The sequence below is a fragment of the Tamandua tetradactyla genome, chromosome 21 (assembly GCF_023851605.1).
Source record: "Tamandua tetradactyla isolate mTamTet1 chromosome 21, mTamTet1.pri, whole genome shotgun sequence".
NCBI lineage: Eukaryota > Metazoa > Chordata > Mammalia > Pilosa > Myrmecophagidae > Tamandua > Tamandua tetradactyla.
Genome location: NC_135347.1, coordinates 13,649,088 through 13,660,736, shown reverse-complemented (window position 1 = coordinate 13,660,736; position 11,649 = coordinate 13,649,088). Strand labels below are relative to the sequence as shown.

The 11,649-nt window shown below is 36.2% G+C and overlaps 1 long non-coding RNA gene across 4 annotated transcripts in view; it reads left to right on the top strand.

Moving 5' to 3' along the window:
• Nucleotides 1-22: 22 nt before the first annotated feature.
• LOC143665479 (uncharacterized) overlaps nucleotides 23-11,649 on the top strand; it is a 103,637-nt gene continuing 92,010 nt past the window's right edge. For all 4 annotated transcript variants that reach the window (XR_013166995.1, XR_013166992.1, XR_013166993.1 and 1 more), the window contains exons 1-2: nucleotides 23-561; nucleotides 10,657-10,777. This is a non-coding gene — a long non-coding RNA (uncharacterized LOC143665479). The remainder of the gene's footprint in view (nucleotides 562-10,656; nucleotides 10,778-11,649) is intronic.

Sequence of the window (11,649 nt, the reverse complement as noted above, 5' to 3'; positions counted from 1 at the left end):
GCGTTGGAGTGTGTACGTGGAAGCCCAGGAGACGACCGCTCTGCGTCCGCCGCAGTCTAAAGCGAGGGGCGGGGGCAGCGATGTGGGCGGGGCCGGCGTGTTGAGCACTGGGAGGAGGCGGGACCAGAGGAGAGTAGGGGCCGGCGGGTGTCTGCGGGCGGGAAGCTGAAGGATCAGCCAACCCGCAGGAGAAAGTTTGGCAGGCTTTTGTCTCTCAGAAGCTGAGTTTGAGAGGAGCTATGAGGGAAGCGGGAGCTTAGATGCCGGAAAGGACCAATCACCGGGGTAGAGCGCTTTTCAATTTGCAGGGGTTTCTCATGAATGATAAATATTTGAGGGAAGCTGATTGGGACTGCGAATTCTGGCACCAGAGTTGAAGAATTCTAAACCTTCTTCTCCCGCTTGCCAGCTGTGTAATATTGGGCCAGTTGCTTGACAGCTCTGCTCAGTTTTTGCATTTGTAAAATGAGGATAATAATCGTACCTACCGCAAGGATTATTATGAAGTTCAAAATTTGGAAAAAGCGCCTTGAAGAGTGGTTGGCACATAATAAACGTGAGGTAAGTTTTCGTAAATAAAACATCTATTGGGCACTCTTTCCCACCAGGCACTGTGCTAAGCACTTTACATATTTCATTTCATTCGATCCTTCAAACAACCCTGTGAAATAGGTATTATTATGTTTATTTTACTGAAGAGGAAATTGAGGATCAAAGAAGTTGAGTAACTTGCCTGTGACCACACTTTTGGTAGGTGTTGAAGTGCTTAATAATGATAGGGAATAATAATAGTGGCTAACAGGTATTGATTTCTTACAGTGCATTCTACATTTTTTTCATGCACATAAACAGAACTAGGTATTATTACTCCTTTTTTATAAATGACCAGTGTGGCTCAGTGCAATCTAAGATGGTCGGCAGAGGACGGGCAGAGGGTTTTATGAGAAGTAGAGGCAAATGGGTACGAGCGAGGCAGGGACGCGGAAGGGATCAGGGGTGGGTGTGGGGCGGCGGGAGATGCAGGGCTGGGGTCCGGGTCCTGAATTACCCGGAGATGACGAGATTTGAGGAGGACTGAACCTTCCTGAGAAGTGGACCAGAAACGGAAGCATTATGTCAGAGTGGAAAGAAGACTGAATTTGGACGTAGAAAACGTGAGTTCTGTTTTCTCAACTCTTGCCACTTGGTAGTTCCGTGACCCCAGACAAGTAACGATGCCCTTACGAACCTGTTTCTCCATTCATAAAATGACAGTGAAACCCACAATGCACTACATTGCATACCACCACGTGGGCAAAAAAAGGAGTGGCAGTACCAGTATTGGTGGGCGTATACAACTACAAGATCCCTCATACACTGCTCATGGAAATGTAACTGTGAGAGAATGAATTTCTGTTGTTTTAAGCCGCCAAGGTTGAAATTAATACACCATGTAACAGGTTTATTATTATTTTAAATGTCTTACATCTCAATACTCCAAAGTTTATAAATTTTTATTATTTTTTAATTTTTAGGTTTTAAGATTCTGAGACCAAAAAATTTGAAAACCGTTGCTTTAGAGAAACTCATGCACAGATAGACCAGAATACATTTAAAGAATGCTTAAAGCCAAAGTTTGCTAATAGTTACAAACTGGAAATACCCCAAATATCCATTCATTTGGATATATTCATAAAATGGAACATACCAATGAAAGTTAACAGATTATAGCTGCACAGGACAACATGGGGGGATCTTACATATATAGTCCAGAACAAAAGAAACTAGGCAAAAAAGAAATCATACAGTACATAAAGCTTGACACCAGGAAAAACTAAGTAATACTGAAGCTATAACAAAAAAACAAGGAAATGATTTTCCCCAAAATCAAAATTATGGGGAAGGAATGAGGTTATAAGTAAGAATTGGCAAGAATGGGGCAAGTACAGGTCTTCTGAGGCATGGGCAAGCTTCTTTCCTTGGCCTAGATGGTGGTTACCTGGGTGTTTGTTTGTAATTACTAGTTAAAGTATACATATATTTTAAGTACATTTCTGTACCAATGTTATGTTTCGCAATAAACGTAGGAAAAAAATTAACATGCTGAAAGCATCAGTTAGTCATTAGTATGGGAAAAATTACCTCAAGACTTGTGGCTTAAAATTATATGCATTTACTACTGCTCACTCATCCTCTGTGGTTGGCTGTGAGTCAGGTAGTGATCAGCTTTGCTGATCTTGTCTGGGCTCTCTCATGTTTTCAGTGGACATTGGCTATAGGTTGGTCTAAAATGGCCTTGTCTGAAACAACTGGATTCTCCTCCATATTGTAGTCTCTCATCCTCCAACAGGCTAACTTGGGCTTATTCACATTACAGAGTTCTAATAGAGAGAGTGGAAGTATGCAAGGCCACTTTAGGCCTCCATTCAGATCTAGGCCCTATCATTCTATTAGCCAAAGCCAGTGACAAGGTCAGCCCAGATTCAGGGGGTGGCAAAAGAGACCTCTCCTTTTTTTGTGGTAGCTGGAGGCTTTTACTTCTGTGTCTAGTTCTGGAGCCTGAGGTCTGCAGACATGGCAATCAAGAAGGAGAGGTGGATGTGAAGTAGAAGAGGAGAAAGTGGAACCTCTAAGGATGGGCTGTAACCTGAAACAGTTTATCATTGCCTCTAAGATCCCAACATCGATAATGGGTGATCTGCAGGAAAAGCTGATGCTTTTTTTCATGGAGCCAAACAGGCACCTGGCCTAGGAGTCAGACATGCTTCAAACAAATGTATAATTGGGCATTAGTGGGCCACATGATACTTGCATCTTTCAATTAGTGATATGACTCACTAATCTCCAACTGTGCAGGGAATGGAATTCTAGGAAACAGTAGTTCCAATTTAGCTAATTTAACACAGACACTTTGCAGAGGGTGGGGGAAGGATAATGGTCTACCATCAGTCTACCCCGTTGGTCTATCCGCAATTAGATAAGACAGAAAATGAATAAAATTCTTGACCTTGGAGGATACATGATCCAGAAAAATCTGAATTTAGTTCTGTCCCAGATTTTTAGATTATTTTTTCCTTACTTCCCAGGATTATTATGATTGTATACATGAAAACTTTATAGAGTTCACAAACTGGCATAATCTTTATGTGTCAGATCACAGGGGAAAAATAAACTGTAATTTGTAAAGTTTACAGTGAGAACCCAACAATTTAATTTTTGACCCAAACATAGTCTTTGAGCTTAGGTTGTCTCATTATACCCTTAATAATGTATAGGCTTGGGCAGATTACCTAACATTTCTGATACCCAGTTTATTCATCTATAAAATGGGTGAAGAATACCTACCTTGTAATGGCAGAAAGGATTGAATGAGATAATGAGATAATACACATGCAGTAGACAGAGCAGTTCTTGAAACGTAGTAGGGACTTTATATATAATCCTCCCTTAAATCGACACTATTTTAAAAAAATCTTTCATATTACTTTTATAGATATGGAATCTCCTTACTAATGCAAGAAGTTAATAGGGAAAATGAGTGTGGGGGGGCAGGGGGGCATGGTGATATACGGGAACTTTCTACTTTCTGGTCAACTTTTTTGTAAAACTAAAACTGCACTAAAAAATTAAATATTACTCTTGCATTAGTGGGTATATATGTTACAACTGATGAGCCAAATATTGGTGCATCATTAACTAAAGTCCACAGTTTATATTAAGATTCAGTCCTTGCATTGTACAGTTTTATGGATTTTGACAAACACATAATGCCTTGTATCTACCATTAGAATAGCACACAGGAAAGTTTCACTGCCCTAACAATGTCTTCTGCTCTACTTTTTCATCCCTGACTATGACTCACTGAACTCCTGGGAATCATTGATTTTTTTTCTATCGTTTTGCTCTTCCAAAATGTCATAGTTGGAATCGTATAGTATAAAGCTTTTTCAGACTGGCTTATTTCACTTAGCAATGTGCATTTAAAGTTTCTCTTTGTCTTTCTGGGCTTGATAGCTCATTTCTTTTCATTATGGAATAATATTCCATTGTATGAATGTATCATAGTTCTTTTATCCATTCAGCTATTGAAGGACATCTTGGACAATTATTAATAAAGCTGCTATAAACATTTGTGTGCAGATTTTGTGTAAAAACCTAGGATTGTAATAACTAGATTGACTGGTAAGCTTACAGTTTAGCTTTGTAAGAAATTGTCATACTGTCTTCCAAAGTGGCTATACCATTTTGTATTTCTACCAGCAATGAAAGAGAGTTCCTGTTGCTTTACATCCTCATGGCATTTGGTGTTATCAGGTATTACCCATTCCAGTAGGTGTGTAGTGGTATTTCATTTTTTCTGGGGATTAGCAATTCCCTAATGACATATGATGTTGACCATGTATATGCTTATTTGCCATCTGTATATCTTCTTTGGTGAGGTGTGTGCTCAGCCCCATTTTTTTAATATGGGTATCTTGACTTTATTTGGTTTTCTCTAGAATTGTTAACATTTTCTTTACAAATATATTATTATCAACAAGAATTTCCTAACCTTTGTGACTAACAAACCTCAGTATATAATCTCATAGATACTCTTATTCATATGCGCAATATTTATAATACAGAATGGCAAACATTAACTTTCCTACTGAACAAGTGATATGGTGTTTAAGGTAATTTGTTAATTTTTCAAAAAAAAAAAAAACCCAAACAAAACCACCATGACTTTTCAACAAATACATTTTTTAATGAAATATATTATGCTCAGATCAGTGAAGAAAACATTAAAATGAAGATTGAAATTTAACTACATGTTCAATTTGAAAAACAGATAAAATGGCTTTTACAATGATATATTGAGGGCCCTTTAGAAAGATGAACTGGTTTACTTTTTACAATTGCTATATTATCAAATGATAAAAGAAAAGGTTTCATGTTACTATATGAATAAATATATGCAAATAAACTGTGTATGGATATAGGCCTTATTCCCATTAGAAGAGAACCCTTATCAGATATAAAAATTATATGTTTTTTTGTTTAGTAGTTTTTGAAGTGCTACAGACCTGCATGGGCTACATAGAAACTTTGGTCAGATATATGCAAGTTATATATGCAAGCTGATGAAGATCATCTTGCTGAATTATTTTCACTTTCACATGCCATATTTCTTTGTTATACTTGAACATCAATGCTAATTATTCCTACCTATAATAGATAAAAGTATAAATTAAAACTGTGTGAAGGGTCAAAACCACCTCAGTGGCCAGCCTTGTTCAACTGAGTGATTAGCTGAGAGAATGATGGGTCACAGGCATGCTGAGCCTCACTAGCCACCATCAGCTAAGAGACATTCAAATTCAATTACTTATCAATTAAAAAAATTGAAACAGAAACAAATAGCATTACTACCTTTAGTGTTGTGAACACCCTGGAACATCTCTGCCAACCCTAGGAAACTAACTGGAAAACCCAAAACGTACCCTAAAGGAGAAAAAAAGTGCCACTCCAGAGATAGTTTCTGATTCTACCAGTTGCTTCTACAACTCTGGTATTACTCAGGAAGTGATTTATGTTAATATATAAAGTAATGAAAGTTGTCCTATGGTAATAATTAAAAGTTGATGTTTAGATATCATATATGGTATCATATGCCCACAAATCTTTTTTCTAAGTCAAGCCAGAAAATTATTTATTATAGTTTTCAAAGATATGCTGAAGAAAATTTCAAAAATATAAAAATTAGAAAGAATCCAATGGGAAATAATCTGAGTATATCAGATAATAAATTTTAGTTATTTGTACATTTAAAATATATTGTTTTATGTTTTAAAATGATCATTTTATTCATGGGCAAACCTAGAGTCTGACAGCTCCGTTTTTTAAATGGCCTGTTTATTTTCTTACTGTTGAATTTTAAAAGTTTGTATATATTTGGGATATAAATCCTCTATTAGATATGTCCTTTGCAAATAAATTTTTTCTCCCAGTCTGTGACTTGTCTTTTCATTCTTTTGAAAATGTCTTTTGCAGAGCACAGTTTTAAATTTTCATGAAGTCCAGCATATTAATTTTTTTCTTTCATTAATAATATTTTGATTTTGTATTTTAAAACTCGTTGCCAAACCCGAGGTCACCTAGATATTTTCCTGTATTATCTTCTATAAATTTTATAGTTCTGTGTTTTACATTTAGGCCTACAATCCATTTTAGGTTAATTTTTTGTGAGAGGTGTAAGGTCAGTGGCTAGATTCATTTTTTTTTTTGCCTGTGGAATTTAGTTATTTAGCACCAATTGCTAAAAAGACAAATGCTTTCTACATTGTATTGTCTTTGCTCCTTTATAAAAAATCAGTTGACTCTTCCCTATTTGGAGAATTTATGATACTCTGGCAAGTAGTGGGGATAACCAAATCAATAGGCCAAGCCCTTGAGGTTTGCCCCATGAAATTTATTCTTGCAAAGAATAGGCTAAGCCTACTTATAATAAGCCTAAGAGTCAACCCCAGAGAACCTCTTCTGTTGCTCAGATGTGGCCTCTCTCTTTGCCTACACGGCAAGTGAACCCACTGCCCTCCCCACCTACCTGGGGACTCCCAGGGGTGTAAATCTCCCTGGCAACATGGAACAGAAATCCCCAAATAAGCTGCAACCCAGCATCAAGGGTTTGAGAAAATCTTCTTCACCAAAAGGGGAAAGAGAGAAATGAGAAAAAGTTAAGTGTCAGTGGCTGAGAGATTTCAAGCAGAATTGAGAGGTTATCCTGGAGGTTATTCTTATACGTTATATAGATAATCCCTTTTCAGTGTATGATGTATTTGAGCGGCTAAAGAGAAGTTCCTGAAACTGTAGAGTTGTGTTCCAGTAGCCTTGTTTCTTGAAGATGATTGTATAATGATATAGCTTTTGCAGTGTGACTGTGTGATTGTGAAAATCTTGTGTCTGATGCTCTGTTTGTCTAGGATATGGATAGATGAGTAAAATATATGGATAGAAAATAAACAAATAATAGGGGGAACAAATGTTAAATTGAGTAGATGGAAATGCTAGTGGTCAATGAGAGGGAGGGGTATGTATGAGTTTTTCTTTTCTTTTTCTGGAGTGATGCAAATGTTCTAAAGATAATCATGGTGATGAATACACAACTATGTGATGACATTTTGAGCCATTGATTGTACACCATGTAAGGAATGTTTGTATGTTAAGAATGTTTGTATATTGTTTTATCAATAAAATATTTTTAATTAATTTATTTATTAATTTAAAAATTAAGAACAAAAGCATTAACATATCATTCCGTTCTACATATATAATCAGTAATTCTCAATATCATCACATAGTTGCATATTCATCATTTCTTAGAACATTTGCATCAGTTTAGAAAAAGAAATAAAAAGACAACAGAAGAAGAAATAAAACAATAACAGAGAAAAAAAAAGATTATACATACCATACCCCTTACCCCTCACTTTCATTTATCACTAGCATTTCAAACTAAATTTATTTTAACATTTGTTCCCCTTATTATTTATTTTTATTCTATATGTTCTACTCGTCTGTTGACATGGTAGATGAAAGGAGCATCAGACACAATCACACAGTCACATTGTGAAAGCTATGTCATTACTCAATCATCCTCAAGAAACATGGCTACTGGAACACCGCTCTACATTTTCAGGCAGTTCCCTCCAGCCTCTTCACTACATCTTGAATAACAAGGTGATATCTACTTAATGAGTAAGAATAATCTCCAGGATAAGCTCTCGACTCTGTTTGGAATCTCTCAGCCATTGACACTTTGTCTCATTTCACTCTTCCCCCTTTTGGTTGAGAAGATTTTCTCAATCCCTTGATGCTGAGTCTTAGCTCATTCCAGGATTTCTGTCCCGTGTTGCCAGAAAGGTCTGCATCCCTAGGAGTCATGTCCCACGTAGACAGGGGGAGGATGGTGAGTCTGCTTGTTGTGTTGGCTGGAGAGAGGCCAGATCTGAGCAACAAGAGAGGCTCCCTTGGGGGTGACTCTTAGCCCTAAATTTTAAGTAGACTTGACCTATCCTTTGTGGGGTTAAGTTTCATATGAACAAACCCCATGACTGGAGGCTCAGCCAATAAAATATTTTTTTAAAAAAAGAAAAAGAATTAGTTGACTAACCAAATATATAGAGTGAGCCTTTGATCTTGGGGTTTGCCCCATGAAACTTATTTCTGCAAAGGATAAGCTAAGATTACTAATAAATTGGGCCTGAGTCATCCCCAGAACCCAGGTCTCCCACATACCAGGTGAGAATTCTACCATTGAACTACCCTTACACCCCCTAGCCTTGACTCTTGAAGACGACTGTATAATGATATAGCATTTACAGTGTAAATGTGTGATTGTGAAAGCCTTGTGTCTGATGCTTCTTTTATCCAGGGTATGGACAGATGAGTAAAAAAATAGATTAAATAAATAAATAAATAATAGGGGGAATAAAGAGTAAAATAAATTGGGTAGACTGAAACACTAGTGGTCAATGAGAGGGAGGAGTAAGGGGTATAGGATGTATGAGTTTTTTCTTTTTATTTCTTTTTCTGGAGTAATGCAAACGTTCTAAAAGTGATCATGGTGATGAATACACAGCTATGTGATGACACTGTAAGCCATTGATTATACACCATGTGTGGGCTGTATGTATGTGAAGATTTCTCAATAAAAAATATTTTTAAAAAATCAGTTGACTATATGTCTATATTTGTGTGTTTCTGTTTCTGATTTCTTTATTAAGTTCCATTGCATTGATTTTTTTTTTTTTTTTGGCATGGACAGGCATCGGAAATTGAACCTGGGTCCCCAGCATCACTGATTTTTTTGCTTATTCTTTCACTAGTACCACACTGTCTTAATCACTGTAGCTTTATACTAAGTCTTGTACTCAGGTAGTCAGTCCTCCAATTATGTACTTCTTCAGATTTGTGTTGGCTATTCTGGGTCTTTTACTTTTCATATAAACTTCGGAATTAGTTTGCTATTATCCACAAAATAACTTGCTAGGATTTTTATTGGGATTGTATTGTATCGTAAGTGTATTTATTGAATGCGAATACTTCTGTTCATATCACAATCACGGTCATTTACAACACAATCATTTCCAGCTGCATAATCTGAAATACCTTTTTGAAGAATTGGCAATGTGTGAACATTTCTCTAACAGTGAGCATTAAATTGAGCCAGTTTCTCTAAGTTCTTCAATGTTTTCCCTATTCTACTACAGCCAGACTCCTTAGCAACATATGTGATTTTTTGCTTAGAAATTATCACCTTCTTAACCTTGGAAGTCAGCTACTAATCACAGGACCAATTTCTTAGAAGATATTTTCACTTACTAAAGTGGAAAAGATGATATATATAATGTACAACCCAATCCTACTCCTAGAAAAGACTTGTCTGATATTTCTGGTACTTAAGAATAGGTCAGCTGGACACATTCATTATTTTTTATAATACCTTAATCTATTTGAAGAGACAGATTTGAACATTCATAGAGGACACATATTAAGATTTTTGTGAATTCCCAAATCATGAGTACTTCTTAATATAAGTGTTTTCGACAATAAACAGTAAATTTGAAATTTTAAAATTGATCTAACTTCTTTAGAACCTTACTGAGAGTGACTGCCTACTTGATGATGAATAGAGAACAAAATCATGCAAAAACTCTGATACTTGCTAGTCATGCATTATCATACTGTCATGAATCTTCAGAAGTCATTTACCAATAGCTGAATCAAAAAACACAGAATCTGTGGAAGCCAAGGATTCACTCCGCTGGATTATCAGCTCACCATAAAGTGCAGTATTCAGACCATGATGTATTCCCCACAAAATTCTATAATATTGTAGAGTTAAGATTTCAGGTTATGAACGTAATATTATGGTACGGAATTTTAAATACCCTTTTGAAAAATGTTTCTCTGCTTTGCATATTTGAAGTTAAAGACCATAATAATAATTCCATCTTCCTTCCTGAAGATCGATTTTATATTCCCCAGAGATTATAAGCAGAGGGGAAGTTTTCACATAAAAATGGATAGGTAGACCTGAAATCACGCTATGGGCTTTCAGATTTATTTTCTCTTCCTTTCAATTCTCATTGTTCTAAAAACACCATACTGACCGCCAGAGGGTGCTGCTTCCTTTTTGATATTTCTGCCTAGGCACAAATACTCGATTGTTCCTTTTTCTTTGGGGATTTATAGAGGAAATAGTTAAGCAAAAATTTGCTAAAGGCACCAGTATAACAAAAAGGAGATGAGGGTGAAAATTGATTAATGAATGGATCACAAAGCTTCTGGAAAGTCATGTTAAAGGATCTGGACTTTTTCCTAGGGCAGTGCACTGAACCACTGATTAGAGTTATTTTAAAAACAGCATTCTAACTGCTATATAGAGACTGGATTAGAATGGTGCATTCCATTAGAATGGAAACAAGGAGACCAGTTGAAAGAATGTTATAGTAAACTGGGAAAAAGATAGTGATGACCAGAAATGAAATAGTGTGTCCAGAATGAGAGTAGGATGAGAGAAGACATGAGTCAGTATAGAAGGAGGTGAAAAGATATTGCCCAGGAGTGACTGAACAGAGTATAGAAGATGCTAAGGGAGAAAAATGAGAGCGTGTGTTATTTTCATTTCCTCAGGTAGCGGAAAGTTTTCACTAACTGAAGCCAAGATTCTTACAAATTTGAAGACATTCTGGTGATGAAGAAACTGGACCAGCTTAGCATTGGAAAGAAGAGAGCAACTGTTTCTGAGAAAACTGTAAGAGTGTCTTTCAACAGACATGTCTTGAGCATCTCTATTTTCTAGGTACCATGCTAGGTGTTTGAAATACCAAGTCAAGCATCTTTGTTTTATTGTAATATTCTCCTTTTAAAATCACCTTACAAGACAAAGAAGTTTCTTCTCCTTACTCCAATATTTGGCATATAATAGATAGTCTATAAATGTTGGTTAAAGGGGATGGAGAGATGAATAGGTAGGGGGATGTATGGGTAATGGATAAGAATAATTGTTTAGATGGTAAAGCACCATTCACAATTTGCTCTTTCCTTCTCTATTGTTATATATGATGATCTTATTTTAACCATTTGTAAATATTAGAATTAAAAGTGTGCCATTTTCAAACCACTATATTTACTAGACCTCTAATTAGGTATGGTTTTCTTTTTCATTTACTGTAATGTCTCTGTAGGATTTACATTGACAGCTGAAAAGAAATGTCAGTTCCAGATAGGTGAACAGGGTAGGAAGCAATTGGAGATCTTAGTTCATGCACTTTGAGCTTAATTGACAGGGTTTACAGCACACAATATCCCATATTATGTAATCAGTGTGGCAAGAACTGACAAGAAAGCAATGTCTTTTAGCTTAACATAGGCACTTGAAAAATAACATTGGCCATGTTCTTGCAGAACGATGCAGACAATGGTGTAGAATTATGAAGAGCCTAGTCAGAATATCCTTTGAAAAGACACCTTCTACAATCCTATTAACTACAAATTATTCTAGATTGTATTGCCACATAAAAACATACTTCATGGCAAAAAGAATGCTAGTCTGTCACTGAGCAATTATCTTATTCTATTGTTATTCATTCGATTATCTAAAAATCTAAGAATCATCTTTGATTT